This window comes from Entelurus aequoreus, linkage group LG11 (assembly GCF_033978785.1).
Source record: "Entelurus aequoreus isolate RoL-2023_Sb linkage group LG11, RoL_Eaeq_v1.1, whole genome shotgun sequence".
Classification (NCBI taxonomy): Eukaryota; Metazoa; Chordata; class Actinopteri; order Syngnathiformes; family Syngnathidae; genus Entelurus; species Entelurus aequoreus.
The window spans coordinates 68,130,211-68,152,737 of record NC_084741.1 but is presented as its reverse complement, the minus strand read 5'-3'; the positions used below and the strand labels follow the sequence as shown (position 1 = coordinate 68,152,737).

Sequence of the window (22,527 nt, the reverse complement as noted above, 5' to 3'; positions counted from 1 at the left end):
CATGAAGAAAAAGCCTTATTTTGTGTGTACCCACATGGAAATACAATAGATATTATGCATTATCAAATAAATATAACATGTATATTTAACAACAACAACATGGTTTTGTTTAATTGATAGTAATAAAAGTCGCATTTATTTTAACATAATCAAACAACTCAATTAGGTGAAACACATGGCATACAATAGTGCTGACTAATAATTGAACACTTTAAATAATACATGATCATTTTGTTTGTATATAAACAAAAAAAGAAGTAATTAATATTTTTATTTTTACATACAAGGAAATATATATTTTGTTTATTAATCAATTGTATATATATACATATATATATTATAGATAGACTATTTTTATTTAATTTCATAAAAAAAAAAAAATTGGTTTCCAATGATGGCAAAAGGCATGATTAGCATACATGGCACACAGAAAGACACACAGGCAGAATCAGGTTGTATTAAATGTTTCTAGATGTTTTTATTATTGGTGTTGGTTTCATTTATTTGACACACATGTTCTTCTTACGAGTCGTGTAGATTTATTTCACTTGAATTAAAGCAGCCAGCCTGAGACACACACACACACACACACGCGCGCACACACACACACACTTGCTCACCCTCATCATCCCCACACATGACAGCACACCTACTGTGAACCTTTTTTTTTTTCGTTGTCGGAAAAAACAAACGGGCCAAAATAACTGAAACCAAACATTAAAAAAAAAAAACGAGAGCTCCCGCGTTTTCTTGTCACACATCATCATAATAACAATAATTTTCTTTTCTTGTTTTTTTTTTTATTTTTATTGTATTTAGTTTCTTTTAAATTCAGTATAGAATTATATAGATTTCCTAGAGCACACAGAAAGATTGGAGTTGCATTTTTTGAAGGTTTGGGTGGGTGTCATGGAGGGGAATGGTGGTACTGTAATAGTCAACAAGGGTTTCACACAGTGCACACAAACGAGAGACAAACAGGGAAGAAGAAGGAGGGAAGGACAGGCCTCACATACAATATGTTCCCACACCCTCCCATCCTAATGAAAAAAAAGACAACTTCCCCTAGCTGACACGTGTTTTTAAAAAAAACAACAACAACACTGTGGCTGTGGAGAACAGGGGGGGGGGGAAAGTAGTCAAGATGGCCGCCCTGCCGGTCCCTCCAACGAGACAGGGGACGCAGGTGAGAGTCAGTCAGTGTGAACGCTATTTTCCGCACGCGGCCAGAGGACGAGCGAAGGTGAGGACGGGCGGGAGTGATGGGAGAAAAGCGAGCTGGATGGCCCTTTTTCGCCGAGCTTGAGACGCCGTGCGGTCATGCTCGTTGGACTCTACGTAGACAATATGCAGCTGCCGTTTGGTAGATATTATATTGGTTTATGTACACAGCAGTGAAAGAACACATGCAAAGACTAGCATAGGAGGTGACGGCGAGGGAGGGGCGGGGCAGGGGGGCGGGGTTTGGATGTAGAAACTTGTAAAGGTGCTTTTGCTGTTTGGAATCTTTGGGGCTGTTCTCATGAAAATTGCTTCAAAGCGTGTTTGTCTTGTGTGCGTGTGTGTGTGTGTGTGTGTGTGTGTGTGTGTGTGTGTGTTTAACGGGGGAAAGATAGGGGCGGGGCGTCTGAAGTTATAAGTGGATCAGAGATGTAAAGGTGGGAGGGTGGGGTGGTGGGGGGAGGGGTTGGGAGCAACAAGTCGATCAATAGTAGGTCTCCCTTTCCACCCAGCCTGCATGGGGGGGGGGGGGGGGGGGAAGCACACACAGAAGTGTAGATAGAACATGTTAAAAGAGAAAGTAAGCAGATATTAACAATAAATGAACAAGTAGATGCATAATTAATTTTCTACCCATACTTGCCAACCTTGAGACCTCCAAATTCGGGGGGTTAAGAGGGGAGGAGTAGATTTATAGCTAGAATTCACTGAAATACAAGTATTTCTTAGAAAATAAAACAAATACTTGACTTTCAGTGAATTCTAGCTATATACGTATATATATATATATATATATATATATATATATATATATATATATATATATATATATATATATATATATATATATATATATATATATATATACCGTATTTTTCGGACTATAAGTCGCAGTTTTTTTCCATAGTATGGCCGGGAGTGCGACTTATACTCAGGAGCGACTTATGTGTGAAATTATTAACACATTACCGTAAAATATCAAATAATATTATTTAGCTCATTCACGTAAGAGACTAGACGTATAAGATTTCATGGGATTTAGCGATTAGGAGTGACAGATTGTTTGGTAAACGTATAGCATGTTCTATATGTTATAGTTATTTGAATGACTCTTACCATAATATGTTACGTTAACATACCAGGCACGTTCTCAGTTGGTTATTTATGCGTCATATAACGTACACTTATTCAGCCTGTTCACTATTCTTTATTTATTTTAAATTGCCTTTCAAATGTCTATTCTTGGTGTTGGCTTTTATCAAATAAATTTCCCCCAAAAATCCGACTTATACTCCAGTGCGACTTATATGTTTTTTTCCTTCTTTATTATGCATTTTTGGCCAGTGCGACTTATGCTCCGGAGCGACTTATACTCCGAAAAATACGGTACTTGTATTTTTATATATATACATATAAATACAATAAATACTTGAATTTTAGTGTTCATTTATTTACACATATACACACATAACACTCCTCTCTAGTCATTGTTGTATTTGAAAGTGTTAACTTGTGCTCAATGTTTCCTTACCATTATTGCTATGTTGTCTATTACCATTGTTGGTATATTCATTATTTCTACATTGTTGATACAAATTATTGTTACAGTGTAATAATTATTGTTACCTGTGGTAATGCCACTATGATACAACATCTGTATTATAATCCTTGAACAAAGTAAGAGTGAAACTCATGTGAATAATCACTGAATGGAGAACTGGGGGTGGGATTAAATAAATTCTTCTTCTCACTCCCTTTTTTTTTTTTTCATAAAGAAATACAATCATGTGTGCTTACGGACTGTATCCCTGAAGACTGTATTGATCTATATTGATTGATATATAATGTATATATTGTGTTTTTTATGTTGATTTAATTTAAAAAAACAAACAAAAAAAAAACTTTTTTTTTTTTTAATTTCTTGCGCAACCCGGTACCAATCGGTCCGGTGGTTGAGGACCACTGCTATACATTACCTTTTGCACTATATTAATTTATATTATTATGTGTTGTCAACTTTGTACTTTTTTATGTTATTGCCTGAAATAAATAAATAAATGAAAAAATGAAATGAAAGTGCAATGCTTTGCAGCCAGTAGCACAGCCTTTGAAGGAGCATAGGTATGGGCAGTGTAATATTCTGGGTTGGAGTCAACCAGGCGAGGTGATGAAGTTACGTCTCTTTATTTCATACGTCAGAACCGACACCCACACTTGCCCATGACAAATTTGTGCTTTGTTTTAAAGATGTGATATTTGGATTGAGACTATATGAAAACAATTTGAAAATGAATTTTACCTTAGCAACCTCATTATACTATTGGCTAAGTTTTATATTCATAAATGTAAACTTTTCAACACCCGACCTGTTTTTTGTGCCTTTAAAAAAGATTTAGAACTCTACATTAAAACACTCTCTACCTCTAACAACCAAAAAGCTGTGAAAACAATGATGCTGTGCTCCAAATTTGGATTATTTACGGAACTTGTGTGAGCCTATGGCTTTACATTTTGTTACACATATATATATATATATATATATATATATATATATATATATATATATATATATATATATATATACACACACTACCGTTCAAAAGTTTGGGGTCACATTGAAATGTCCTTATTTTTGAAGGAAAAGCACTGTACTTTTCAATGAAGATAACTTTAAACTAGTCTTAACTTTAAAGAAATACACTCTATACATTGCTAATGTGCTAAATTACTATTCTAGCTGCAAATGTCTGGTTTTTGGTGCAATATCTACATAGGTGTATAGAGGCCCATTTCCAGCAACTATCACTCCAGTGTTCTAATGGTACAATGTGTTTGCTCATTGGCTCAGAAGGCTAATTGATGATTAGAAAACCCTTGTGCAATCATGTTCACACATCTGAAAACAGTTTAGCTCGTTACAGAAGCTACAAAACTGACCTTCCTTTGAGCAGATTGAGTTTCTGGAGCATCACATTTGTGGGGTCAATTAAACGCTCAAAATGGCCAGAAAAAGAGAACTTTCATCTGAAACTCGACAGTCTATTCTTGTTCTTAGAAATGAAGGCTATTCCACAAAATTGTTTGGGTGACCCCAAATTTTTGAACGGTAGTGTGTATATATATATATATATATATATATATATATATATATATATATATATATATATATATATATATATATATATATATATATATATATATATATATATATATATATATAAAACTCCCCCTGGTGCTGTTTTGTACTGTTTTTGTACTGTTTCAGTACTTCTTTTGATTATTATTATTTTTTTGATTGTATAAAAATGTTGAATGTTATAAATAAAGGTTTTGGAAAAAAAATAAAATTACAAATAAAAAGACTCCCACACTTGCCGTCAGGGTGCGCAATATGACGTAAACCGTTGGCCAACCAAAAAGTAACCACAGAACACTATACGGTATAGTGTTCTGTGGTTACTTTTTGGTTGGCCAAGCGGACGTGACGACAGGCTGTCCTCACTCAGGTCCGGAGGGGGCGTGCCTTAAGTCCGGCTGGAAATCGGGAGAATGGTTGTCCCGGGAGAGGCACTGAAATTCGTGAGTCTCCCGGAAAATTCGGGAAGGTTGGCAAGTATGTTTCTACCACTTGTCCTTAATAATGTTGACAAAATATTATAATGATAAATGACACAATATGTTACTGCATATGTCAGCAGCTAAATTAGGAGACTTTGTTTGCTTACTAACTACTAAAAGACAAGTTGTCTTGTATGTTCACTATTTTATTTAAGGACAAACTGGCCATAAGAAACATATGTTTAATGTATCCTAAGATTTTTTGTTAAAATAAAGCCAATAATGCAATTTTTTGTTGTCCCCTTTATTTAGAAAAGTATCGAAAAGTATAGAAATACATTTTGGTAGCAGTACCGCTACCAAAATATTGGTGTCGGGACAACACTAATTTATACACACAAAAAAGAACATATTAAATATCAACTTACCTCCAGGGTTCCTGCGGATGAGGAGTTTTCGAATTTCATCATAAACAAAGATGAGGAAACTGTAAGGGAATGCGCAGAACCACCAGGAAGGTCTGCAAATACACAAGATAAGACACATAAGGTTCAACATATTTATTTAGGTTTAGGGTGTCCAAACTACAACCCGCGGGCCGCACTTGGCGCCTGCCACTGTCTTCTATGTGGCCCGGGAGATGTCATTAATAAGGAATCTGGCCCGCCGGGTGATTTCCAATTACGCTTAAATATCTGGCAATCTTTTTTTCTTGCAACCTTTCTGACCATCTTGTGGACAAGGTGAGTAATTTAGGTCTAAGACCATGAATTGTGAGTTGAAATGAACACAGTATTTACTTCTATGACCCAGTCAGGACAACCTTCCCTTTTCATGGTGCAACAAAAAAAAAATGCAAAAAGTCAACACACATGCTCACTGAACTATGTGGATATCATAAAAACACAATTACACCAATTAAAACCATTACAGTACTTTTACTTGATGGGAAAAATGTAAAACACTCTTTCTACACTTACTCATGTTAGGCGCATTTTAGCTGCTTGATATTTCTGATTGATTACAAAACTTTAAGGGGGTCATCACTGAAGTATTTTTCGGACTTCGGATTATATATGTTTTTTCCCTTCGGCCGGTGCGACTTATACTCCGGAGCGACTTATAGTCCGAAAAATACGGTACTATAAGCCTTTATTGGCCAGGGTTAGCATAAAAGGGGAGTGTGTGTTAAAGGAACATGGGGGTCAGGACACTCACTTTAGGGGGAACATTCTGAGGGCCACATCCATGCCTGGGCAGTAGGACAAGAAGGCAGCCAGGGCCGTCTCTTCGAACAGGCCGAAAATCAAGATCTTGTTCCTATTTGGATGAGATGTCGGCGTTAAAGAGCAGCAACGGAGCTGACATTCGGAGAATTATGTTGTTGGACTTACTTCATGCCCTGCTGGAACACAGAGTTACGCCTGGTCTTGCAGACGATGACGTCGGCCCACTGCACCACCACAATACTGACAAAGAAGGCGGTGTGGCACGTGAACTCCACGATCTTCCTCTGCTCGTACGTCTGGAGCAGAAACACGGCAAGTGAGCATATGCCGGCAGACACAACAAAGGTGTTGGATTTACTTACCCATTGTTGGCCGTAGCTGTCCTCCAAGTCGTTGACGGCGCGGTCGTCCCAGTTGAGGCGAATGCCCACGAGGTGAGAGGGCAGGAAGCCGTTTTCGGCCAGGATGACAAAGTAGGCGAAGAAGCCACCGAGCGCCTGGATCATACCTAAGGAACCGAAAAGATATGAACTTGTCTTGCCTTGATGGTCCGAAACCGAATGAAACGTCACCCACCAATTTGTCCGTAAGCAATGCTGATGAGGCGCTCGTTCACCAGCTTGTCCCTGAATGGGTTCCTAGGCTGACGCTTCATAATGTCGCTCTCAGCCGCCTCGTAGGCCAGGGAGATAGCAGGCACCTGAGAGAAGATGTCGCAGTTATAGCATGGTACAGCGTAGAGCAGCAAGATGGAGTCTGCGTTCGCAGAAGCACCATGTCAGTTCCCAGATCGATGCAGAGGATGGTGATGGTGCCCAGCGGCAAGGGAATATTGACGATGATGAACAGGAGGAAGGGTGTGATCTCTGGGATGTTGCTGGTCAGGGTGTAGGCGATGGACTTCTTCAGGTTATCAAAGATCAGGCGACCTGAGGGTATTGAAAGCATTGATGACTAAGTATTCAAGGAAAGGATGAACTCTGGACTTTGTGCTGTCTTTTCACCTTCTTCCACTCCGGTGACAATGGAGGCAAAGTTGTCGTCCAGCAAGATCATGTCCGCAGCTTGCTTGGACACGTCCGAGCCTGAGATTCCCATGGCAACGCCGATGTCGGCCTTCTTCAGCGCAGGGGAGTCGTTCACGCCGTCGCCTGTCACAGCCACAATGGCACCCTGGGAGAGCAGAGAGCGACGGCAGGGATGAGGGCTTGTTTAATAGACCACTGGCACCATCTGCTGTCCTTCAACGTTATTGCACCTCATTTGACTCACACACTGGTCTCAAATGACCAAGTCGAGGTGATCTACCTCATTTAAATAAAAATATATCAAGGCTGTCAAATGATACATATTTTAATCAGATTAATCACAATTAGGAATTTGGATTAATCATGATTAATCAAATTTGCTTTCTAAAGGACCCCTATATTTGTACACAAATCAGTTTTTAAAAAGTTTTACTTGAATGCATGTTATATATTTGCACATAACAGTTTTATCTAAAGATGTATTTTGGAGTGACATTTTCCAGAGAGCACAATAGTCTCCTCACTCATTGTTGTACTTATGTATGTACTGATTGATTGATGATTGATATATATATATATATATATATATATATATATATATATATATATATATATATATATATATATTAGGGCTGCAACAACTAATCGATTAAATCGATTAAAATCGATTACCAAAATAGTTGGCGATTAATTTAGTCATCGATTCGTTAGAATCATGCGCTTTTTTTTGTGTGGTTATTTTGTTGTTGTTTTTTTTGTTTTATAAACATTTATTTATAAACTGCAACATTTACAAACAGCTGAGAAACAATAATCAAAATAAGTACAAAACAGCGCCAGGGCGTCGGTGAGGCTACGTCTCATGAGGTGGCGTAAGCTAGCCAATGATGTGGTCATGTGCAGCTCACGTGACGACGCCGTCTCCTTTGCTGGAAACATTTGAAAAATGGCGCAGGAAAACAGTACCGATAGTTTAGCGGAGAAACATCTTGAGGTTATTGCTTCAATGGAGAAAAGTGTACGACCTAAGTCGTCAAAAGTGTGGGAACACTTCACTTTAAAGACTTCAAAGAAGAGCGTTTCCTGCAAAATGGCACGGAAGTACAACATTGCTTCAGGAGCACCTGAAAAGGAAACATGTTGGAGCCATGGATGAAGGGAGGAACTCACAGTACGTAACTTTTTAAGTCCATAGTGGCAACAAGCATTCATGAGTTCAGCTTTTTTGTGAGTAACGTTAAAGTTATGCCTTTGTTGCAACGCGGGGCTGATAATGTGTCTCCGGCACATTTGACTCCGTTTTGAGAGAGAAAACGCTCGGTTACCAATTTGGAAATAAACGTAACGGACAGAAATATCTCAGGTTGGTTTCATAATGGATCAATGTAGCCGGGCCGATTAAGTTATATAAATATATTTAGATTTGAGTGACGCTTTAGTATAACTAAACGTTATGAAGGTGCTGGAATATTTCATGCTATTATTCAGAGGCAGCCTAAAATGAATCCTTTATTATTCACAACAGAAACGTGAACAATATCTGATTCAATTCTGATGAGTTACATTTCTGTGTTATTGTTGGTGTATGCTGCACCCCCAATGTCCACAACATGGTGCCAGTATGCTGTTTTTTTCAATAAAATACTGGAAAGGATAGAAATGTAGTTTGTCTCTTTTATCCGATTATTAATCGAAGTAATAATCGACAGATTAATCGATTATCAAATTAATCGTTAGTTGCAGCCCTAATATATATATATATACATATATATATATATATAGTGACAATCTACAATGTAAATAGTCCTGAAAATAAAGAAAACACATTGAATGAGAAGGTGTGTCCAAACCATCCATTTTCTACCAACTGAAATATGCTCTTGCGTCACGTCGTTTACATCCCCGTTTACAACTTGATTTGTTTATTGCACTTCTACGGGGATGACGTGTGACATAAAAGTCTCTTCCAAAGCGCTAGAGGGCAATGTTTTCCTGAGTGAGCAACCACAATTTTGTTGACGAGCTATTAACGGCCGAATGAAGCGACATCCACATTGTTGTTGTAGCTGGAACTAATCATTTTGAAACAACGCTCACTTTTTTTCTCCACTTTGCTCTGAACCCCCAGGATAGTACGTTCGCGAAGGTGGGCTGTGCGACCCCGAACGATTCGAGGTGAGGAATGGCAGGAAGGGAAACCCAGAAATTATGTACCGTATTTTTCGGACCATAGGGAGCACCGGATTATAAGACGCACTGCCGATGAGCCGATTAAGGTCTATTTTCATACAAAAGGCGCACCGGATTATAAAGGTACATTAAAAGGGGTCATATTACGATTTTTTTGTAAATTTAAAACACTTCCTTGTGGTCTACATAACAAGTAACGCTGGAAAAGTGTTCCGTGAAAACCGTCCGACCGGAACTCTCTAATAACTAAAGTTCCATGGGTACATTTTTTTTTATAACCCACTAAACTAGTAGTGTTTAGCGCTTTCATAGTGAGTCTACTGACAGATATAAGTTAGAACTTTACGCTATACTTTATACTTGAAATGGTACCAGCGGAAGATAAATACCTCATTACAAGAAGATAGAGAAAAAGAAGAAGCTTATCGACTATGGGGTTTTCACGGACTACAATGGCGGACGCGCTCAAATTTTCAGGACTTATACAGATCCCAAATACAGATCAGCAGGCACCAGAAGGTAAGAAAAGTTGTTTTTGCATAATATTGCAAGACAAAACGCCAGATGATATGTCTGCTAAAAGTTGCCATTTCGCGGTCCTTATACACACACACCATAATAATACTGTTGAAGCACAGTTCCTTTGACTACGGTAGCCGTAATGCTGCCACAATCCATCAAGCGGTCTGGCTTCATTGCTTACCAAAGTCGTACTAAAACATTTTAACAGATTTTTGAGCGCCGTGTGTAATGTTCTATATTCTCAAAGGAACATTTAAAGTTTTGGTGTTGTTTACTGGCCTCATCTTGCAGTCTACACGTATATCTTATGTGTGACTGCCATCTACTGGTCACAGTTATCATTACACCATGTACAAATTAAAATAGCTTTGAGGTCAGCAAGCACCACCAGAATAATTCTGTACATTAGGCGCATCTGTTTATAAAGCGCACTGTCGATTTTTGAGAAAATGAAAGGATTTTAAATGCGCCTTATAGTCTGAAAAATACGGTACTAATAAAGCCAATTAAACACAGCTCTGCGGTCCGTGTCACCGCTGACGTGAAGCTAGATTTTTTTGGACGTGAAAGTACCGATCTCCCGTAAGCTTCGGAAGGAGAGGAGCCAGCCAGCTATGTGATGCAAAATCATATTCCAGACTTTAGTCACAACAGAGTAGAAATAACAAAACGTAATAATTTGATCCAAACCTGTCTCTGGCAACCCTCCACAATGATCAGTTTCTGCTGAGGCGAAGTCCTGGCGAAGACAATTTCAGTGTGGTTCCTCAAGATGTCGTCCATCTGATCCTGGGAAAGGTCCTTCAGGTCGGTGCCGTGGATCACACAGGCCTTGGCATCCCTGCAAGTAGCGACAGAAGTGTTATTGGTGTTTTAAAGAGTTTGCACAAACAAAAGAGTAGTTTGACTTACCTGGGATTGACTTGGCTGACGGGGATGTTGAGACGAGCAGCAATGTCCTCAACAGTCTCGTTGCCCTCAGAGATGATGCCCACACCTTTGGCGATGGCTTTGGCTGTGATCGGATGATCTCCAGTGACCATGATGACCTAAAATGAGCAAACGCCATAAAGAAACTCTGCTTCACGTGTGGAGACTTTAGCTTTGTTTGGGTTGAAAATGCTCACCTTGATACCAGCAGAGCGACATTTGCCAACAGCGTCAGGCACGGCAGCACGAGGAGGGTCGATCATGGACATGAGGCCAATGAAGCAAAGGTTGTCCGTCTGGAAGTTGACGTCATCCGTGTCGAAGGCAAAGCCTTTTGGGTATTGGTCCTCTGGGAGCATCAGGTGGCAAAAGCCTGGAGGGAAAAACAAGCATTATATGTATACAATTTTAGTCATAGTTTAAATAAAATGTGGACAATTGTTAACCTTTGTCAGTACCATAGATACTTTTGTGGAATTAAACATTGTAATATGTATTAAAACCTGTATATTTAAATACTTTTTATATTTAGTAACAACAAAATGTTTTATCATATTTAGCAAGCATTCAGGACTATAAGCCCCTACTTCTTTTCCTATGCTGAACCCTGCTGCTTATTAATCGGTCTGGCTAATTTATGGCCTGAATGTCCATCCATCCATTTTCTACCGCTTGTCCTTCTCAGGGTCATGAGAGTGCTGGAGTCTACCCCAGCTGCACATGGGCGAAAGGCGGGGTACACCCTGGACAAGTTGCCACCTCATCGCAGGGCCAACACAGATAGACAGACAACATTCACACTCACATTCACACACTCGGGACAATTTAGTGTTGCCGATTAACCTATCCCCAGGTGCATGTCTTTGGCGGTAGGAGGAAGCCGGAGTACCCAGAGGGAACCCACGCAGTCACCGTGCTGCCCCGGCCAAATTGTAAATAGATTTAAAACAAAACAAGCAATTGTTTGTGCTACAGTGCCATCTTTTGGATGAGAATGCGCACTGCTGGTGCTGCTGGGTGAACCTTTACAGTGTTTCCTGATGTTTAAAGCTTTCAAACGGAAGTACAAGTGATGTTCCGTCTTAAAATTGTCCACAGCGTTTCTACTCTTATGTTTTAATTTTTACAGTACAACCAAAACTGGTTATACTTACTAAACCGTCCCATGTGTGATGCCTCTAGGAGTGTTTTCATGCATATTTGTACGTGCTATCATAATGTAATGAAGCTAGCATTGTTAGCATTAGCTAATATGCTAACACGTTAACAAGTGTCTTTGTTAGTATTTTTAACTTACAATGGCATTTTTTTTTGTATTTTTTATTTGACGGGGACAGTACAATTAAACGTTGCTACACATAGGTAACCGATGTCACAGTACATAAGACTTCTAGCCACAGGCTAATTTGCAAACCTCGTCCCTGGTTTGCATTGTTCTGTTTTCACAAATTCCTCAGTAATTTCACGGAGATGTCACAGGGGAGTTATTGAATCTGTTTAGCTGATTGGAGAGCTAGTTTCTACAGCTCGTGGGCCCATGACGATGACTTCTGTTTTGTTTGATCAACTGTTTTACTGCCGTCTTACAGACAATTAATGTATGTAAATAAACATTGACATAAATGTCCTGTGTAAATAACAATTCACAAGGTACATATCTTCAGCTTGTTGTCTGGTGCAGCTAATATATGGAAAAATATTTTTCTTTTTCCAAAATTTAGTGGGTGCGGCTTATAATCCGGGAAATATGGTGAAATAAAATATATCTATAAATAAAAAAATATAATAATAATAATTTGATTAAAATTGTAATTATTTGGAAAACTTAAGTGAGGAATTAAACACAACTTTTTTGTTTTAAACATTTCATTTTTGATATTTGCTATGTTTAAGAATAAACACGTACAACATTTTAATATTTGTAGGAGTAATTGAGTGTGGAATTTACAAACAGTTTTTAAGTTATTACATCGTTATTATTAAAAACTTTATTTTTTTAAATAAAATTAAAATATAACATTTCATAAAACATTTTAAATAAAAAATGTGACATCCTTTTGAGGGATTTATCCAGCTATAATATGTAGGAGTAATTAAGTGTGTAATTAAACAATATGCTACTATGTTTTAAAAACAATTTTTTAAAATACTTTTAAGAATACAAAGTAAATAATATTCAAAAGAAAACATGTGGCACTACCTTGAATGGACACTTTTGAGGGATTTACCCAGCTATAATATGTAAGAGTAATTAAGTGTGGAATCAAAAAATATACTACTATATTTTGAAAACATATTATTTATTAAATACTTTAAAGATAAAAATAAGTAATTATATTCAAAATAAAACATGTGGCACTACCTTAAATAGACACTTTTGAGGGGTTTACCCAGCTATAAAATGCAGAAGTAATCAAGTGTCACATTAAATTGTATTTTGTAGCTATTGAAGTCAATAAAACTAGAATTGCATGACTGTAGATGACCACAATGTATCCCAACAGACATCCTGCTATTGTAATTCTTTTGGAAATGTATGTGAGTGCCATAACAAAGTGTAAAAGGTGACACTGAATCCATGAGGAAGAAATGTCATATTATTATCAATCAGTCAGTTTTTTTAATCTGCAATTGTGTTAATTAACCTTCTTTTATTGCGTTTGTATTTGTTCACTTTATCTGTGAGGAAGTGAAAGAATGTGTTTTTATTATTGCTGACTATTTGCTGTGCTTATGCTGCTACCTCTAGGCCAGGACACTCTTGCTAAAGCAAATTTTAATCTCAATGGTGGTCAAATAAATGTTATTGAAAAATGACCAAAAAAATACAAATAATACATACAACATATAATCCAATAATATTTAACAAAATATTTTGGTATAGTGGAGTTTTTTTTATTTTTCGATTTTCCACATAGTTGGATCCTTACCCAATACTCTCTCTCCAAGTCCTCCCAGCTCCATGTAAGCATTCTGAAAGGCCTCCTTTAACTCCTCATCCATAGGCTGCTCTTTGCCCTGCACCATGATTGTGGAGCAGCGGTCCAGGATCCTCTCAGGGGCTCCCTTCATCACCAGCAGGTAGCGGTTGTCATTTAGGTCTTCTGTTTCATGCACTGAGAGCTAAAGGAGAAGAAGTTAATTAGGATGATGATGATGAAACCTTGCATTTAGGGGTGTAACATCAACAGTTTGACTTACTTGGTATTTGTTGGTGGAGTTAAAGGGGATCTCTGCCACCTTCTTGTTCTTTTCCCTCATCTGCCTGACCGAGCCGCAGGACAGCTCGATGCACTTAAGCAAGGCCGACTCCGAGGCGTCTCCCGCCACGTCGCGTTTGAGGATGGCCACCGAGTCTTGTCCCGCCTTGAACTGAGCGCGGTTGCACAGAGCGGCGATACGGGCCAGAGTCTGCCATGTCACGGAGCTCTTGTCGAACGAGGCACCTGGAGGAGGAAGTAACGTCGTGAATTAATTTGTCGTGCAGCAGCGGCGCCTGGACCCCCGTCGACCTTCTCCACACTGACCAGATTGGTCCTCTGTGGTGTCGGCCTCGTGGATCTGGTTGTCGAACCACATGTGGGCCACGGTCATCCTGTTCTGGGTCAGGGTGCCTGTTTTGTCAGAGCAGATGGTGGAGGTGGAGCCCAGAGTCTCTACAGCCTCCAAATTCTTCACCAAGCAGTTCTTTTTTGCCATACGCTTGGCAGTTAGGGTCAGACACACCTAAACACATCACTTGGATCAGACTCATTTCAAGCTTTAAGGGGAACTGCACTTTTTTGGGGGAAGGAAACTGTACTTTTTAGGGAATTGTGCCTATTTTATTCATAATCCCTATGTCAGATATATGTCATCACATATATTTTTCTATGCATTCTAATTTGTAATATACGGCCAGTATGAGGTAGCAAACAATGCAGGTAATGGCAGTCCTCTATTGTGTTCATTTAACCCACTAAAAAACAAAAAAAATGCCAACATAAAACCATTTACATGTCGGGACCAGCATAATAGCCAAGTATTAATGACATTAGTATTATAAAACCTAACTAATTCTAGATGAGTGGTTTTGAAACTTTTTTCACTAATTACCACCTCGGAAAAAGCTGGACTCTCCAAGTACCACCATAATGACCAACATTAAAATACCGTAGCGTAGTAGGCCTAAGTATTTATTAAAAACAAGGCAGAGGTTTTATTTAACAAGTATATTTAATATTTTTGGCCATTGTAACAGTCCACACAGTTTGAGCAGTAACACTGTGTTTGAGTATATGAAAATAAACACTGTACTTTGATCAAGTAATTATTTGGTGTACCACAATTTGAGAATCGCTGTTCTAGATTATAAATCATGCCTCTTAACAGTGTAGTAGAAGGTTGTGGACTCAAGTCGAACTTTGACATTCAACTTAGAACCGGAGATTGCAAAAAAGACACAAAAAGATGCTCTTTGCACCCTCCTTTTTTTTTTATATCAGCGTGAGGAATATGATTCATTCTTACAATATAAGATTCCGGATCATCATTTGTCCCAAAGTGCACAGTCGCTGTTGGATCACATTAAGTCTGCCCTGATTAGTACCGTAAATTCCGGACTATAAGCCACTACTTTTTTTCTACGCTTTGCACCCTGCGACGTATAATACGATGCGGCTAATTTAAGGATTTTTCTTCGCTGACGGCCATAATGTAAATAGTTTTCATTAAAACACGTGCAAAGACACTTGAATGGTGTGTTATTGTTTGTTCTATGGTGCCGTCTTTTGGACGAGATTGCTCACTGCAGGTGAGCGTTTCTACTCGTATGGATTCTTCATTCATCACCCCGAGCAACGTTTGTAAGTTTTACAGTAAAACTAAAACAATGCTGACTTATGAAACTGTCCAATGTGTGATGTCTGTAGAAGTGTTTTAATGCATATTTGTATGTGCTATCGTAATGTAATGACGCTAGCGTTGTTAGCATTAGCTAATGTGCTAACACGTCTATGAGTGTCTGTTAGTATTATTAATTTACAAAGGCATTCTTTTTGTATTGTTCCAGCTTCACACATTCCTCAGTAAATTCACCATAACGTCACCATGGAGTTATTGAACCTGTGTAACTGATTGGAGAGCTAGCTTCCGCAGCTAGTGGGTCCATGATGATGACTTCTGTTTTGTTTGATCAGCCGTCTTACTGCTGTATCACAGGCACCGTTTGGAAACAATTAAGGTACGTAAATAAATATTTATAACATATTTCTGTTTAAATAATTAATTTCACATTGTATATATCTGTGACTTATATATGTAAAAAAAAAAATGTTCCCAAAAAATTTAGTGGGTGCGGCCTATATACCGGTGCGCTCTATAGTCCGGAGAATACGGTAGTTGTTATAGTTGCTGAAGGAAATAACGAACACTGTATGCTTAGCAATGACAAAAATACGTAATTACCTGTTATCATGAATGTGCCTGTAAGTTACATATATACTTAAAGTGTGTATATAAAACATTGAGGGAGGGTTTTGGATGTGTTTTGGAGCACTTAATAGGCGGAATAGAGAAAACCCAATTACCTCCGTTGATAGCTTACTCTTGTTCACGTTTATTTACAAGTTTACACTTTATTTTTTGAGTCAAAAATATAAAAGTTTGAGGATTTGGTAAAATTGTAAACCGCTAAAATGATGTACAAAGCAAACTATAACCTGCTCCCAAAGAATGTACAACAATTCTTCTCAACTAAAGAGGAGAAATATAACCTAAATCTAATTTAAAACATTTGTATGCATGTACAACACTTAGAACCTTTAGCATATCAGTATGTAGAATTAAATTATGGAATGGATTAAGTAAAGAAGTTGAACATTGTACTGATATGATCCAGTTCAAGAGGTTGTTCAAATTAATAGTGCTTACAAAGTACAAAGAAGAAGAATTATGAGAAATACTTTCAACCTTATTGAAAATAAGATATTCTTCATCTCAGTATGTTAATAATGACTGACTTAATTATATATTACAAAACTGTTGTATTACTCATTCACGGATGTCATTTTACTATAAAAAAGTCAGTAAATGAATGTATATACAGTATTTGTAAACGCTCTGAAGTGGGAAAGGGGTAGGATAAAATAAGCTTTGCTTCTTCCTACTCCTTTTCAGACATGATGTAAAGTGAAATTATATGAAATTGTGTGATGTATTATGCTGTAAATGTGTTCATGTTCGAAATAAACTAAAGAAAGAAAGTTAGAATGTATTAAAATAAAAACATGTGTGCTTATCTCACATAAGGATTGTGAATGAAAGGCAAAATTCCAAAAAAAGGTGCAGTTTCCCTTTAAACGACAGCGGGATGATTCCTACTTACAGTGACAGTAGCCAGCAGGCCTTCAGGCACATTAGCCACAATGATACCAATGAGGAAGATGACAGCCTCCAGCCAGGAGTAGCCCAAGATTAGGGCCAGGACGAAAAAGCTGACGCCCAGGAAGACAGCCACACCGGTGATGATGTGGATGAAGTGCTCGATCTCCTTGGCGATGGGTGTTTTGCCTGTCTCCAGGCCAGAGGTCAGAGTAGCAATGCGACCCATGACGGTACGGTCTCCGGTGCAGATGACGATTCCACGCGCTGTGCCTGGTTTCGGGGAATGAAAGGAAAGAGTAGTTCATTTCATTTACACTTTTTTTTCCGCACGGCACAGTACTACTAGCTCAACTTGACTCAACACTTCAAAAAGAGTACAGCAGGAAATGCAAAAACCCTACCACATTGAATGCATCAGTCGGAAATAGCAACATGTTGAAAGTTTTTAAAAAGGACCTACGATGATGTTCGTCTTTTCTGACTTACTAATATTGTTCCATTGTTGGATACTCATGTTAAACAATGCCAAAGTATCAAATCACAAGGTTCATTCATTTGGTTGTGAGCTCTGTCACTCAGAGTTGCATTGCAAAATTCTACAGAACAAATAGTTATGTATTTATTTTGTTTCGAGTTTAGACTGGATTTTATTTATATTTATATTAATAAAGGTAAATTATTGGTATTGTTCATTATCAATAGTGCTATTTCTATTGGTATTTGTATTGCTCCATTTGTAGTGTAATAATGCTCATTGTCATTTCTGCATTATTATTTATTTCGCTAACTGCTTCTTTGCTATCACTCTTACCATCATATTTGTACATATCCTATTTGCTGATGTTGCTCTATTGTTATTGTTGTGTTTGCTGTTGTTGTTTTTGTCTCTCTGTCTAATCCCTCTCTTGTCCCCACAATTTCCCCCTCTGTCTTCCTTTTTTTCTCCTTCTATCCCCTCCTGTTCCGGCCCGGCTGCACCAAATGATAATATAAATACATTTAATAAAGTCAAATACAAATAAGGCAACAAGAGAAGTATCCTACACTTCTCTTTTGTAAAGTAAATCTGAACAGTCGATATGGGCATCTACATCAACTATATGATTTGCCTGAGAAACTGAACAGGACAAAAAAATAAAAAATAAAAATAAATAAAAATAAAAAGATTGGATTTTATTTGGTGCGCGGCATAGAGATGCTGTGCACAAATGACGCATGAGCAGTGCGCAATTACGCAGGCGCGCACCTTTGAGGAAACGTTGATTATAAAGATGTTTGACCAATAAGCGACCATATACAGTAGGCAGAATCCCGAATAAACATGGACAGGGAATAGTAAACACTATTGTTGTCAACAAAGTATTGTCTTTTAGAAAAAAGTTGCAAAGTTTGCAAAATAGTTATGTTAAGGAGAACACACCTTCCACACAGTTGGTGGAGAAGAATGCCACATTTCGGGTCTCCAAGGGGTTGTCATGAGTACAGTCAGGTGACCTGCTCTGAGGCTCCGATTCGCCAGTTAGGGAGGAGTTATCCACCTATTAACAGCAGGGGGCGGGAAAAACAGGAAAGAACATTTAGGAGTTTGTTTGGTCTTGTTTAACGACACATCGGCGTCGGTCACGCCCGCCTCTTCACCTTGCAACCATGTGCTGAAACCACTCGGACGTCGGCGGGGATCCGGTCTCCTCCCTTCACTTCGATCAGATCTCCGGCCACCACTTCTTCAGCGTTGATCTGTGACTTCTCTCCCTCTCGGATCACCAGCGCTTGCTGTGGTCGATTGTTGAAAAAAACGCATCAGAAATTAAACCCTGCAGGCATGATTGACTGTTGTTTTGTTGAACATGTGTGTGTGTGTGTGTGTGTGTGTGTGTGTGTGTGTGTGTGTGTGTGTGTGTGTGTGTGTGTGTGTGTGTGTGTGTGTGTGTGTGTGTGTGTGTGTGTGTGTGTGCGCGTTGCTCTCTGCTTTCACATGGCGGGAACGCCTTACCTGAGGCACCATGTTCTTAAAAGACTCCATGATTTTGGAGCTCTTGGCCTCTTGGAAATACGAGAAGCAACCGGTAATGACAACGACCGCCGTGAGCACAATACCTAGGTACAGCTAAACAGATATCGCACGTGTTATAGGTTCAGGTGTGGTCATTTTGGTAAGGGGTGCAGGAGACGTGTCTCCTTACGTTGTCTCCCGCGGGTCGTCTTCAGTGGCGGCCTGGATGGCGTAGGCCAGGAAGCAGAGGATGGCGCCGGTCCACAGCAGGATGGAGAAGCCGCCAAAGAGCTGGCGGCAGAACTTGACCCACTCCGGGGTTGTGGGAGGCGGGGTGAGCGCGTTAGGGCCATCCCTGAGAAGGTATTCTGCTGCCTTGGCATTGGTCAGACCCTGGAGGGATTAAAGAAAACAAAAACAGTTGTTACTCTGGAATTTAAATATTGTACAACAAATACTGTTTGTATGATTTGTGTAAGCGTGTGGACCGGACGGTCAGCGAGCAATAGAAGTACTATTGCACCACCTGGTGGCCAACTGGGAGAAAATTCATTTACCTGGACAATGTCTGTCTGGTATTTCCTGCATACCTCCTCTACGGACATCTTGTGTTCCGTCTGTACAAGGAAAACAAAATCATATGATTTTTATATTTTAACAGGAGCGTATACCAGTTAGCAGTTGTGCATGCAAGAACAACTGTTGGTCATATTAACATAAGACAGTTTTCTTTATTTGGAAATGTTTCATTGTAACAGTAATAAATTGTATTTGTTTGAACATGCATTACAAATTCAACATGTCCGAAAAGGAGTAGAAAGAAGCAGAGCTTATTTATTCCTACCCCATCTCCAAGTCTGAGTAATTCTGCCAATTTGTGTTGAAGTTGTTAACAAATGACTATTCAATAAGTCATTTCTAACAAATGGATTCTATGCATGCAGTTCACCTGGGGGACATCTGAGTATCATGGCAACCGGTCTGTTTGTCGCACCGCGTGTGGGGGCTTCCTGCTATCAAGTTTCTTACCAGCAAAGAAATACAACTTTTGACCCTGTATGACAGACTTTCAATTCTCTTCAACAGCAATCAGGTTGTTTGACAAGTCAGTCACACCCTCTGCTTTCATCTTACAATTAATAATATCACATTTATCTGTCACTTTCTCACTTGTGTTCACCTGTGTTGAAAGAGTAAGAGGAAGCTTTCTACTCACAATGGGCACTTCCTTCTTCAGGTCGTCCATATCCTTGGTGGCCCCCCCCTTCTTCTTCTTGGGGGATCGGTCATCTTTGTCCTGTGTGGTGGCAACGCGGTAACTGTCTGACCGGCCATACTACAGACACACACACAGGTTTTATGCATGCCCTTCAATTACAAATACAGTGGTACCTCCAAAGTCAACAAAAAACAGGCATTAAACGTTTGGATTTTTGGAATACTACGCCTCAAAAGCCGATGATTTCCATAGAAGAGAAAATAGAAACAATGAAGTTATTGAAGTATAAGTTACATACACATTAAATATGTGCTCAAGTATATACACGTAGTACTCACAACCTGAATACGCTAAACACTACTGGGTCACTCCTTTCTGTTTGTCAAGGGTGAGTTGTTATTTATATAGTTAATAAACAATGGAAAAAAATTGCCATTTTGCCATTTTTGGAAGTCAACTGGCATCACGAACTGGATTGTATTTGACTTTGGAGGTTCCACTATAATAGGTTGTGTCCCTTTGTCTCAGGAAAATGTTAAATAAAGAATAATTTGCTCTCCGAGCCAAGATAATACATCATCAATCATGCAAGTAACAGTACATCATGCACACCCTTTTGAAGCGGCCTTGAGAAGTAGATTTTTACCTACTCAGTGGCCTTGTGGTTAGAGTGTCCGCCCTGAGATCGGCAGGTGGTGAGTTCAAACCCCGGCCGAGTCATACCAAAGACTATAAAAATGGGACCCATTACCTCCCTGCTTGGCACTCAGCATCAAGGGTTGGAATTGGGGGTTAAATCACCAAAATGATTCACAGACTAGATAGATTAGACACTATTGTCATAAGAGACAAGACACTAAAAAATCACATAAAGGTTTGCCTGAGGTCAGTTGTGTTTGATCACTATTGATCAAATAGTTTCTGCACATACCCGCCTGACGGACACATTAGAACAAGAACTCTTTAATCAGCATGAACAGTGTTGCTGATGTTTTAATTCCGTTTGAGAGCACACAGGGGTGTTCAAAGTCCGGCACTAGTACCATTTGTGGCTTGCAGCCTTAAAAAAAATAAATGTTTTGCATATTATGGAAAAGTGGAGTCACAATTTTTTTGGTCGGGTACAGTGTGTTTCTACTAGGGATGGGAATCCTGCAGCAACCCACGATTGAATTCCGATTTCTGGGTGACGATTCGATTCAGAATCGATTCTCAATTCAACACAATTCTCGATTTAACTTAATTTTTCCAATATGTTATTTAGTTACATGTTACAAAAGCTATTCTTGGTTGCTGACCTATATGGTCAGCGAGAAAGCGCTGAGATGGCTTCAAAACGTATTTTTAAGAATTGATTCTTAAAATAAATCTATATATATATTTTTAATTATGAATCGATTTAAAATCGGATAAAATCTTGATTCAGATACGAATGAATTTTTGGGAACCCACATAACACACATTACCAAAGCTATTTCTCCGTGAACTGGCTAGTGTGAATTTTTATTGAAAACCCGACTTCAGTTTAGGAACACTTGAGCTCAGCACATAAACAAACAAAAACAAGTGGATAAGACAAAATAAGTGCCATTTTCCAGTAGAGATGCAGAACGGATGTACAAGCTGGAACTATGAATGCTGCACTAAAGGCAAAAAATAATTTTCTTTAAAAAAATGAAATAATTCAAACTAATCTGTATTTCCTAATAATGTTGGAAGTCCTTTGCAGTTTTTTCCCATAGTTTTGTTGTTTTTTATCTTTTAAAACCATTAAAACAGTTTACACAAGAGCTTAGCAGTTTTATGTTTTGCATTTTCCCTTAAGGCGTCATATTATGATTTTTTTCTACATTTCAAACAACTTCCTTGTGGTCTACATAACATGTAATGGTGGTTCTTTGGTAAAAAGGTCTGCATCAATTATGTTTTACAGACCATCTTTAATTTTCCTGAGGGAACTCTCCTGAAGGAATCAATAAAGTACTATGTATCTATTCAAGTCGCTTCCTGACCACCTCTTCAAATGCGCCATTTTGTGGGCAGTCTTATTTACGTGGCTCCACTTCAACTCAGTCTTCTCACCGTCATCCATGTTGTAGTTTTTAGCGCTTCCATACGGAGTCTTCTGACAGATATACGTTTGAACTCTACGCTACTTTGTATTAGAAATGGCAACAGCGAAACATGCATTCGCATGTATGAGCCAGTCTGCCTCAAAACAAGAAGATAGAGACCATAAAGGAACTTATTGACGACGTCATACTACAATTGCAG

The 22,527-nt window shown here is 38.7% G+C and overlaps 1 pseudogene; it reads right to left on the bottom strand.

Annotated features, from left to right (window-relative positions):
- Positions 1–1,485: 1,485 nt before the first annotated feature.
- The window catches only part of LOC133660405 (sodium/potassium-transporting ATPase subunit alpha-3-like), a 269,256-nt pseudogene continuing 248,214 nt past the window's right edge, over positions 1,486–22,527 (bottom strand).